At 42.3% G+C, this 12,788-nt stretch overlaps 1 pseudogene; it reads left to right on the forward strand.

Moving 5' to 3' along the window:
• The first annotated feature begins 3,095 nt into the window (after window positions 1-3,095).
• On the forward strand, window positions 3,096-3,550 carry LOC142437005 (protein SREK1IP1 pseudogene; annotated as a pseudogene).
• Window positions 3,551-12,788: the final 9,238 nt, after the last annotated feature.

Here is a 12,788-nt window from a genome sequence, read left to right on the forward strand (position 1 = left end):
TCTATATTCTGGAATCGTCTGTGGAGAACTGGTGTCAACTCTTCTCTGAGGACATGGTAGAATTCCAGTCAAGCTATCATGACCTGTTGGACATTTTGTTGGAAAAATTTTAAAGACCCAAGGTACTTCTTCTTGCGTTATGAATCTGTTGAGGTTTTCTTCCTCGGTGTGTGTTAATTTGGGCAGGGAGTGCATTTCTAGAAATTTGTCCATTTCTTTTCTAAGCTTTCAAATTTGTTGGAGTTTGGTCTTTTGTAGTGAAGTAGTGCTTTTTTGTTCCTGTTGCTGTGTTACTGTTCTTCATTTGGGCTGCTGTGGTGTCGCATCGTGGATCTTGTCCTTTATATCTGCATCTTCTCTGTCCTTTTCCTTGTTAGGTTTGCTAGTGGTTGGTCGATTTTGCTCATTCTTTCAAAGAAACAACTTCTTGCCTTATTTATTTTTTTCTATTTTATGAACCATTTATTTCCACTCTAATTTTTTTCCACTCTAATCTTTATTATTTCTTTTCTCCTGGTGCTTAAAGGTTTCTTTGTTACTCTTGTTCTAGTTTTCAAAGATGTGATGTGAAGGTGTAGATTTTGGTTTTCCTGGCTATTTAAGTGGTTCAAAATATTTCTGCTTTATGTTTTTTGCTTTGCATTGCCTGATTTACACTCTAGAGGATGTTGGGTTGTGCTATTTAAATCATCCCCTTCCATATCTGAAACACTCATTTCTCCAGTTTTCTAAGAGTAAACATACTGGGTAGACTAGAGAAGCAAATCCAGAGACACTCATATGTGTATAAGAAAGAGCTTTATATAAAACAGTAATTATATCTTAAGAAAACATCCTAGTCCAGATCAAGTCCACAAGTCCGATATTAGCCCGTATATCTGATACCAGTCTACAAATTCCTCTTCTGACTCACGCAACACATGCAATGATGCCGAGTGCAGGAGGATCACAAGCCAGTGGGAAGAAAGTCTTGTGGATCCAGTGGTGGGTGGAAGCATCTCAGTGCTGGCAAGGGTCTCCACATCACTCCGCCAGCTCCCGGGCTCTGGTCCATCGGTGTAGCTCCATTGGCTTGTCAGCAGGAATGTCTCTCAGGGAGAGAGTATGTCCCACCTCCAGGGAAGAAGAATGGAGTTCCCAGAATCCTCAGGAGAAGGCCATGCCCACACAGAGGCCTCATTGGCTATGACATGATTGACAAGCTAGACTCTACCCCTTCATTCAAGTTGACAGGAGATTACCTAAGTGCCCAAACATCTTTCCGGCTTTCTTTGCTTTGAGCCCAGATCCATCTGAAATCAGCAATATCTCTTGTTCCACATCTTCTTCTGAATCCAGCCTGAACCTCAGGAAGTTCCCTGTCAATGTGCTCCTACAACTGTTGTTGGATGATCTTCAGCAACATTTTACTGGCATATGATATTGATGACACTTTTCTAGAGTTTGTGCACTCTATTAGGTCACCTTTCTAGCTAATGTATCGATCTCTTCCAGGCCCTTGGCGAAGCATCTGTCTTCTTAATCTCTCGGCGTAGAAAGGGAGTACTTGCTGAAGCGCTCACTCAGTTAGCTGAAACATTTCCATTCGCATTGCTGGAGCCTGTCTTTGCTCATGGTCACAGTGCAGCTTCCTACTCTTCCTTCAGCACCACCGGGTCTTGTTCATTTGCTCGCTCCTGAAGCGGTGGGGTGTTGACTAGTTCTTTCTGGACCAGTGACTCTATTCTTCCATCTTCTCTGGATGCTTCTTGCATCATTCAATATTTTGTCCATAGAATCTTGCAAGATTTCTTTTTGAGTTCTTTCCATTTAAGAGAGGCTGAGTGTGTCTTTCTCATTTGGTTTCCTAACTGTGCACACTTCATTATAATACTTGACTTTGTCTTCTCAAGCTGCCCTTTGAAGTTTTCTGTTCATCTCTTTGACCTTATCATTTCTTCCATGTGCCTTAGCCACTCTGTGATTAAAAGCAAAGTTCAGTCTCTTTTGACATTGGCTTTGATCTTTTCTTTTTTTTTTTTTTGATCTTTTCTTTCCTTCCTGTCTTTTTAATGACCTTCTGCTTTCTTCATGGATGATGCTCTTGATGTCCTTCCACAGCTCATCAGACCCTCTGTCATTAGTGTTCAATGTAGCAAATCTGTTCTTGAGATGTTCTGGAAGTTCAGGCAAAGGTCCAGGGCACTAGTATGGCTGCAGGTTACAGGAGTTCCACATAATCTATCGACAGCTAAAAAATGACACCGAATGTGATTGCTAGTCATAAAGAAATTGTGAAACCATTTGTTTGTTTGATTTGCAGTTGTCCAAAACATCTTTGTCCCAAACATCTTTATCGTATGTGCTTTGTATTGAGCACTAAAAAAATGATCAGAATCCATAACACTATAGATAACTCACCTGAGCACGTTATCTGTTGTTTAAACTTCAGAAATTTAAAAGAATCAAAGCGAAACAGGCCACAAAACACGAAACAGGCAATATGGCATGATCAGCACTGTAAGGGGGAAACTTTTCAGGGAGGTGTGGGAGGAGCATTGAACATTGGCCATCCATATCACGGGGGTCTGCGCTGCTTTTCTGTCCTTAGGAGGCCTCATTTTTCAAAATGCCATTCCTAATAGATGTAATATTACAAAGACAGAGAATTGTGTACTTGCTAAGATTATTGTGTGCTTTTAACACTGAAGTTCAGGGGTTTACATTACATTCTTTAAGGTACACAGATATTCCTTAAAGAGAAACATATTGAAAATGCTAGTCCTGCAATTGACATATTGCCAAAGAATAAATTATACTCTCTGTTGTAATTATGTACCCAGCAATGATGAATACAAGGAGAAAACAGCAAAGTAATAATTATACAGATTATAATTGATTACTTGATGTTAGCATGAAAAGATGTTCGTATTGTATTATACTCTACTGCACCACAAGAAGGCTCTGATGGGGGGCGGGGGGGTGGGGGGGGACGACGACTCGGTTCCGCCCGAGCCAGAGCCGGAGCCGAAGCCCGCGGAGCCTGGCAGAGCTTCCGCGGCGCCCACGGGAGGAAGAGGCAGTCAGGGGCTCCGGGGACCCCGCCTGCAGGCGCCATGGCTGTCCCAGGTTGCAACAAGGACAGTGTCAGAGCAGGCTGTGAAAAATGTGGCTACCCTGGTCACCCGACTTTTGAATGCCGCGATTTCCTCCGAGTAGACCCTCAAAGGGTCATCGTTTTGGACGTCAGCAGCACAAGCAGCGAGGATACTGATGACGAGAATGAAGAATTAAATTACAGGCACTACAAGAAAAAAGAATAAATGAAGACGAGGAGAGGAAAATAAAAGGCAAAGAAAAAATCAAATTGAAAAAAAAAAAGGAAAAGGTCCTAGTCATCCACTTCCACTGAAGAGGATACTTCAAAAGAGAAAAAGCAAAAAGCTCAGAAGAAAGAAAAAAAAACAAACCCCAGGCAAAAAGAGCAAAACATCATAAAAAGGAAAAAAAGAAGAGGATAAAGGAAAAACATTCTTCTGCATCCCACAGCCCTGACATCTCCAAGAAGTAACTGTGACTTTGCATTTTCACATTTGTTTTTAAAATTATTGGACGATGGCCTTTACCATGTAATAATTCTTTGCAGTGAATCATAGTCCTTCCCATATGGATTTTTGTTTGTTTATAGGACCATTACCCCTTTAGCAAAATATTTTCAATGTGCTCTTACTAAAAGCATTAAATCAGTCTTGTTACTTGATAGTCATGCCTCAAATGCAAAGCATCCTTTTTGATGTTTGTGTGATTTGGGCTAGTGTTCTCACATCGTAAGTTGATTATAAATGTCTCTGCTATAGTCAGCGCAGGGAATCTGCCTAGCCACCAATGAATGTTGCTGAATCAAGTGTTCTAGTGACACTGATATTTTTAAAAGCTTTATGTATACTATGGTGTTATGTATGAAAATGGTGGAATTTTTTAATGTTGCTTTCAAACCTGCAAGTCTTTTTTGATTGCCGGAGGACATGAAACTGCTTATTGGGCCTGGCGAGGATTTTTAAATGAATAGTGTCTGCAGGAGGATGATAAATTAAAATGTTTTTAACACTATTTTGTGGAGAAAAGAAGAAGGCGGCTCTGATGGATTGAGACGGCTGATTCAGAAGCAGGTAGCGGTGATGGCTGTGCAGCATGATGAACACAGCAGTGTCACTGATGGAGCACTGGAACAACGTGGGAACTGCCACTGTCTCGGTATCCATACATAAAAGATATTTGATTCCTTTTTAAAACTTTTTGTATTTCATTAAATTCTGTGACTTTGGGAGGAGACTGGAAGTTTGTATTTTTAATGTATGATAAGATCTTGGTTTGTTAAGGTATAACTTTCATTGTTTGGTGCTCCTCTAGACTCTGATTTCTGAATCTGTTTTTCCTTTGTGTTATTAAAATACTATCACTGATTTTTTTTTTAATTGTGGTGAAATACAGATCAGAAACACTTGGCTGCTGCAGTGAGCACATCCGCCGCTTGGTGTAACTGTCACTGAGACCCACTTGCAAACGTCTTCTATCGCTCCAAACAGCAACCCCGTGTCTCCCACGCACTAGCTCCCCTCGCCCTCCCCCGTCTCCTGGTAAGCACTGATAAACTTTGTCTCTGCCTATGTTCCTGTCTAAGTATTTTATATTCATGCTGTCCTATAGCTTTTGCTCTTTTAGGTCTGATTTATTTCACTTCGTAGAGGGTTTTTCTTTTTCCCGGCCTTCCTGACATGTACAATGTTGTCAAGGTCACCCATCTTGCAGCCAATATCAGGGTTCCGTCGCTCTTGGCGCATTTGTCCATCCTGGCTCTGTGTGTAGGCAGTTGGGTTATTTCCATTTGGGAGCCATTGTAAAGAAAGGGACTTTTAAAAATACAATAAAGCAACCCAGAAGAACTGTAAAAACTAGAGCGCATCAGTATTCATTATTCTTGCTGTTTGTCAGAAATGAGATTCCAAGTGGCGAGGTACTGCTAAGACCTGGAGTTAGAGCGTGCACACGCGACGACTTAGTGGGACAAATGGACACTCTTGGACTCTTCTGGTAAATTGGAAATCCTTTTGACACTGAATGGGAATTCTCCTTTAAATGTAGCCTCTGAGAAAAGTGAACTATCAGATTACACGTAATACCATTTTCTTGCGTGCGGGAGTGAAGGACAGGCGTTTGCGAACGCACTGGCAGCCCGCTTTCTATTGACTGCCCCTAAGGAGCCCTGCCCTCTGCGGTTGACCGGGAGTGCTACCTGGAACAGCACCCCCCACCCCCTGCCGTGATAAAGGTGAAGCGCACACGATGAACTAAGTCGGTGAGCGGTTCAGTAGATGGTCTTGGAGCCACTTTCAGTGCGCATTGACCATTTAATTATAATTATAAGCAAAAGCTGAACATTCAGGGCCATTACAGAATCCAATTTAAGCAAGCTGGTTTCTAAGCTGTCCCCACATCGGTAACCTTTCCTTTTGAAAGAATCCGTGGGAGAAGCGGACCCGGAGGTCAGAGGAAGCTGAGGTTTCTCAGTGTCCTGAACAGTTGCTGTCTAGTTCACACCTTGTCTGTCACTCTGTCTGCCCTGGTGGCTGGCGGCTCGCTAGGAGGCTGGAAGCTATGTCGCGCGTATTTCACGTGCCAGCAGGGTCACTCCCCGGAAACAGGTCTTAGCGGAGCTTCTAGCCCAAGAACAGACAGCAAAGCAGGACTTGGCTCCCCACTTCGGAGGGAGGAGCCCTGAAAATCTTACGACCCCAGCTTGGAAGCCTCGTCAGATGGTCGGAGACCGTGCTGCAGATGGGCCGTGACTGAGGAGGAGCTGGTCTCAGGGCGGAGTTAGCCAACGTGGCGTGGACCCCCCCCCCCCCACCCGCACAGCCTGTGTGTGTGTGGTGGGGGGATCTTGGGGATCTTCATTTGCTGAAGGGGCATGCCTGATACAGCTGCAGACATCTGCTCCTGATGGAAGCATGGGATGCACGCGGTGTGAATCTATGCTGGGGACGGTTAAGGATAAAGTACAATATCGCAGGCATTAGCCAGCTGAATGCACTGGTTTTGGCCATTTTCACCCAGAAAGCCACGGGGTTCACCCTGCCGGGAATGATACAATCAGGAGGAAGGCATTGCAAAATCAATCTTGAAGATCAATGCTGTCTGTGATAGGATTCCGTCTATCTGACTTCCAGGAAATCTAATCAATACAACTATTATTCAAATGTATGCATCAATCACAAAAGGTAATGATGAAGAACTTGAAGGCCCCTACTAACAACTTCAGTCAGAAATTGAAAAAACAAGCCATCAAGATGCATGTTCCAATTGCTAATTACTGCCCATTGGAAAGCAAACGGTGGAAGCGAAGAGAAAGGAACAGGCATTAGAAAAGATGGACTGGGCGACAGAAATTGATCTGGAGAGTGCATGATAGAATGTTACAAGACCAATGATTTGTTCATAGAAAGTACCTTTTTCAACAACACAAAAGGAGGTTATACACATGGGCTTCTCCGGATGAAATACACAGGAATCAAGTTGACTACAGCGGGAAGAGACAAGGGAGAAGCTCATTATCAGCAGCTAAAAGCAGGCCAGAGGCTGACTGTGGAACAGACCATCAGTTGCTCATATGTAAGTTCAGGTTGAAGCTGCAGCAAATTAAAACAAGTCAACAGGAGTCCAAATATGATCTTGAGTTTATCTCACCTAAAATTTGAGAAATCTCCAGAACAGATTTGATGCATTGCACACCAACGACAGGGGACCCAATGAGCTGTGGGAGGACATCAAGAACATCGTACATAAAGCAAGGCGGTTTTTTAAATATAAGAAAGAAAAGAACAAAGTGAGTGTCAAAAGAGGTTCTAAACTTTCTCTTGATCGCAGAGTAGTGGAAGAAAGGATGAAGTCGAAGTGCTGAACAGCAAATGTCGAAGGGCAGCTCGAGAAGACAAAGCCAAACAGCATAATGAAATGTGCAAGAATTAGAAAACCAACAGGGAAGATCATACCTTAAACTGAAAAAACTTAAGAAAAAATTCAAGCTTCAAGTTGTGATCTTGAAAGATTCTAAGGGTGAAATATTGAGTCATACAGGAAGCATTAGAAGAAGATGGAAAGAGTCACTGTACCAAAAAGAACTACTCAACATTCCACCATTTCAAAAGGCGGCATATGAACAAGAAACAATGGAAGAAATTCAAGCTGCACTGAAAGCATTAGCCAAAACCAAGACTCCAGGAATTTGTGGGATATCCATTGGAATGTTTCAACAAGCTGTTGAAGCACCGGAAGCCCTCACTCAGCTTTGCCAGAAGATTCAGAAGACAGCTAGTTGGCCAATGGACTGGAAGATCTATATGTGTATGCATTCCATGAAAGGACCTAACAGAGTGCTCAAACTATAGAACAATATCATTGATAGCACATCAAGTGAAATTTTATTGAAGCTCATCCAACAATGGTTGCAGCAGTACATTGACAGGGAGCTGCCAGAGGTTCAGGAGAGGAGGTGGAACAAAGGATATCATTGCTGCTGTCAGCTGGATCTTAGCCCAAAGCAGACGACATCAGAAAGAGGCTTACTTGTGTTGAGTGGAGTATGCAAAGGCATTCGATTGAGTGGACCCTAACAATCTGCATGATCTCGAGTAGAATGGGCATTCCAGAGCACGTGGTTGTGCTCATGTGGAACTTCTTTTTTTCTCTCTCATGTGGAACTTCTACGTGGATCAAAGAGGCAGCTGTACGAACAGCAGGAGGAAATACTGCATGGTTTAAACTCAAGAAAGGTGTGCATCAGGGCTGTGTCCTCACACCATATTTATTCTATCTCCATGCTGAGCAAATCATCTGAGAAGCTGTATTACATGAAGAAGACTGGCATCAGGATTAAAGGAAGGCTAATTAACAACCTGTGATATGCAGATGTTGTTCATCCAGGTTGACTAGAGAAACAAATCCAGAGACACTCATATGTGTGCAAGAGAGAACTTTATATAAAAAGCAAGCATAGATTGAGAAAATATCACAGCCCAGTCCAGATCAAGTCCTTAAGTTTGTAATTAGCTCACATGTCCGATACTAGTCTATAAATTTCTCTTCAGACTCATGCCAAATACAGGAAGATTACAGGCTGGTGGGTGAAAAGTCTGTGGATCCAGTGGCAATGGAAGCCCCTCAGCACTGGCCTGCGTCTCCACGTGGCTCTCCTAGCTCTCTGAGTGTGGCTCCTCAACACGCTGAACGCGGCTTTTCAACAGGAGGGTGAAAGCAGAGAGTGGGGCCCACTTCCAGAGAGAAAGAGGAAGTTCCCAGAATCCTCATGGAAAGGCAATGCCCACAAGGAGGCATCATCAGGCTGTGTGAACTGATGGATACGCTAGACTCCATCCCTATTCGTATTTATCAAGTTGACCTGAAATTATCTCACTACAACAAGATGACACAACCTTACTCATGGAAAGTGAGGAAGATGTGAGGAAGATGTGAGGCACTGGCTGATGAAGGTCAGGATTGCAACCATCAATGTGGACCACAACTCAATGTACAGAAACCAAAATCCTCACAACTGACCAGTAGGTAACATCACGATGTTCTGGAAAATGTTGAAGTTGGCAAGGACTTTGTCCTACTTGGAATCACAATCAGTGCTCATGGAAGCAGCCGTCAAGAGATCAAAGGATGAGTTGTAGTAAGTACATCTGCTGCACAAGACTCTTTAGAGTATTGAAAAGCAAAGATGTTACTTTGAGGACTAAAGTGTCCCTGACCTAGCCATGGTATTTTCAAACGCCCCATATGCATGTGCCAGTTGGATGCTGAACAAGGAAGACTGAAGAAGAATGGATGCATGTGAATGATGGAGCTGGAGAGCGATGCTGAAAGTACCACGCACTGCTCAAAGGACAGCCCTGTCAGCCTTGGAAAACGTACAGCCAGAGTGCTCCTTAGAGGCAAGGAGGGCCAGGCTGTGTCTTACATTCTTTGGACATGTTGTCAGGAGAGATCAGTCCCTAGGAAAGGACATCCTGCTGGTAAAGCGGAGGGGCAGCAAAAAAGAGGACGGCCCTCAAGGAGATGGATGGGCACAGTGGCTGCAACAATGGGCTCAAGCATCGGGACAATTATGGGGAGGGGACAGGACCGAGCAGTGTTTCGTCCTGATGCACATAAGGCCACTATGGGCCAGAATGGACTCGATGTCACCTAATAACAACAGTGCACCACCAAAATTATGTGACCAAAATAGAAAAAAAATTATGTGAAGCTGATTGTCTTAATATGACCCCTTCTTCTACCCTACTTTTTATTGATTGCATCGCAAGGAGGCATGTGGTGCCTTCTAGTTCATTTGCAGATTCTGCAGATTGAGATTATGTATTAATATGAATACTATTTTGTTATAACACAATCCAATAACCATTTTAAAGGCATTTCCATCTGTAGCAAATTGAATGTAAATTAGTATTACACGTGTATTTCTTTCTGTTTTCTTTAAATGGTTAGACAGTCTCATAATTAATTTACAATGGTGAAAAATCCACTTTCAGAAAACCAAAGTTTACCTCAATGGTAACTCAAAGCATTGCAGTTGAAATTAATGATTTACATTGTACAATAAAATCTCACTTTAGTGAATTACTGTCTTATATCTCAATCTCATTAAAGTAGAAATTTACTGCTACTGTGCATAGCGAGACTATTCAATCATTAAATTAAATAAATACTAAACATGGTTCACATGATTATCAACACAGTATTCTCCTCGTCTCACCCTGCCTTCAAGTGTCAACTTAAGTCATGGATTAAATGTCCTCTTGGCTGGGCTATGATTCTTAATGGATTGCCACACAAGCTGTAGCCCTGATCCAATGTCAGGAGAGTTTGCCTGGTGTATGCCCTGCATCATTTTTTATCTTATAAGAAATAGCAGACAGGAGCTATTGTACAAGAGATTAAAGGAGGGAAAAGTGAGCCACGAAAGAGGTTCCTGACCACCAACAAGACAGGAGGGCCAGGAGTAGAGTATGGCCTTTGGGCCTGGCTCTCCTGTATTAAGAATCTTCTAGAATAGGGGTCAGCAAATTGTGGCTCAAGATGCAGCTCTTTCAGTACCTACATGTGACTCTGAAGTAAAATTGAAAATAAAGATAAAGCTATTACAGTTTCATTTAAAGGATATTATTCAACTAATGGTGATTTCATTTGTTTGTTAAATTATCTTTATGGCTCTTGAATAATTTTCAAATTGTTGTGAGGGATAGGATTGGCTCTTCCATCTCAAAAGTTTGCTGACTCGTGTTCTACAAGAAGGTTTATGCCAAGAAGTATGGAAATCTCTAAGGGACTTTGAGCTTCAAGATGTTGAAAGGGGTGACAGAGCCACCAGAGACAGGGCCTTGTTTCCCTGGAGCTGCTCTGAATTCAGACTTCTCGCCCCGAAACCGTGAGGGGGGTCAGTCTGCTGTGAAAGCTACCCACGTGTGTTATTTCTACTTCAGCAGCACAAGATAACTCTGACCGCTTGACAGTAATTTCTAATGTGATACTAGAGAGATTTTCATGTCTAGGCTACATATGCTGGTTGGTAAAATGTAGGAATTCAGTTAGTTACATTCTTCCAGCTTTGTCGGCAAAGCCACGTCTTCAGGAAAATGCGTTTCCCCCCAAATTAAGGGGGTCTATTGAGAGTTCTTGACTCATTGGTCTCTGCTCTGTTGTCACCAGTGTGTGCTACCCTATGTGGTTTAAATATACATGTTATATTCTTTCTTTCTTAATCATCATATTGGGGGCTCTTACATATGTAACAGTCCATAAATCAATTATGTCAAGTGAGCTTGTACAGATGTTGCCATCATCATTTTCTTTTTAATCATTTTATTGGGGGCTCTTACAGCTCTTATAGCAATCCAAACATCCATTGTATCAAGCACATTTGTACATATGTTATCATCATCCTTTTTGAAACATTTCTTTCTACTTGAGCCCTTGGGATCAGCTCCTCTTTATACCCTCCCTCCTCCACCCTACCATCCCCATGAATCCTTAATACATTTTTTCCAATAAATATATTTTGTTTATTCCTTTTCAATTTTCAATTTGTATACCCCCCACCATAGTTATTATTTTTTTATTTCTTAATTGTTTTTTTAGGGGCTCATACAACTCTGATCACAATCGACACATACGTCAATTGTGTAAAGCACATTTGTACATTCATTGTCCTCATCATCCTCAAAACATTTGCTCTCCACCTAAGCCCCTGGCACCAGGTACTCTTTTTTCCCCCTCCCTCTCTGCTCCCCCCTCCCTCTCTGCTCCCCCCTCCCTCATGAACCCTTGATAATTTGTCTTTTTTTTTTCAGGACTATAATATACTTTAATTAGAACTCACTTAAAAGTTTTTGGTTTTCATAGAATACATGCTCCCATAAGTTGCCCAAAGTAAGAAAATAGCAGTTTGTTGCCTCACAATTTTATATTTGTTGAGAGATCAGTGAGGAATATTTACAGGTTAACATTCAGTTTGGACTTAATAAGAATTTAATACCTCTACAAGGCAACCTCTTCTCTCAATGGAACCTCTCTATATTCAAAATTTCCCCAAGTTCTTACTCTTGGGATTGAGAGATTAATAACGTGAGATTACCAAAATTCTCTAACTTTAAAATTACCCTCGGGCATGTAAAAATTACCTGAGGGCATCAGTAAGAGGTTTTAACAGAACTGAGAGGAGAGTTTTCAACAATTACACATAGTTTAATTTTCTTGAAATTCCTTATTTAAGAGTTAGCAGTCTTACCCATTTTCTATCATTTCCTGAGCAAACACAGAAGAGCTTTAATCACAATGTGCTGATTGTGACAAACTGAAGTCTCGCTTGCAGATTGGTTAAGAGTAAACCAGCTTCTAACAACTGCAGGGTCCACAGGTGCAATTGTACAGCAATAATATATAAAGATTATAGCAAAGTCAGAGAATAAGAAAGATGGGAGAGAGAACAAAGCACATTTCATAGTAGCATGCTCACTTCAGCCCCTCTTGGTGGCCCACATGGCAGTGGGAGATGAGAGAAGAGAGAGTGAGTATATTTCTAATCAAGGCTTATATACACTTAAAAGGGGCATGCAACCTCCCCCGAATACAATCATAACAGGAGGGTTGTACCATAGGTGATACATGCAATGGGGGGGCGGGGGAGGAGAGACGATCTAGGGTGTACAAACAATAGGAAGGGGAGGGACTAGCGATACACACGTGACAAGATGGTTGGATCCTAGATTCAAGATGGCAGCCTAACCTTGGTCATCCTTGATTGGGCTAGACCTTATCTCTGGGTTCTCCTTCAAGGAAACAACCCACTATTCTTATCAGCAGAGTGTGGTGGGCTCCCCCTACAGGGGGACAGATGTTCGTGTCTGATTGCTCTGGATGGCGGACGCCCTAAGGAAGATAACCTCTAGCAGCTTGCCTTGACCTCCAAGTGTGCAGTCATTTACCATGTGATGCAAGGTTTGGCAGATATCTGGGGAGCAATCTGGGGAAAACCCTTCCTGTATCCCACAGAGACTAGCCAATTAAAAGGTAAGGGCTCGTATGCCTTTTGTTACACTGTGCGTTTGGGGAGTAGTTAGGAGTTAGTTCAATTATCATCTCACCAAAAAATGAAACTCAGCCTATTTCATGAATATAATTCTTCTCACACTTTTCCTAGTCATATGGTTTTCTGCAGGTGTGATCTTTGGACATATCTGCTATTTCCTCCT

Source organism: Tenrec ecaudatus, chromosome 1, assembly GCF_050624435.1.
Source record: "Tenrec ecaudatus isolate mTenEca1 chromosome 1, mTenEca1.hap1, whole genome shotgun sequence".
NCBI lineage: Eukaryota > Metazoa > Chordata > Mammalia > Afrosoricida > Tenrecidae > Tenrec > Tenrec ecaudatus.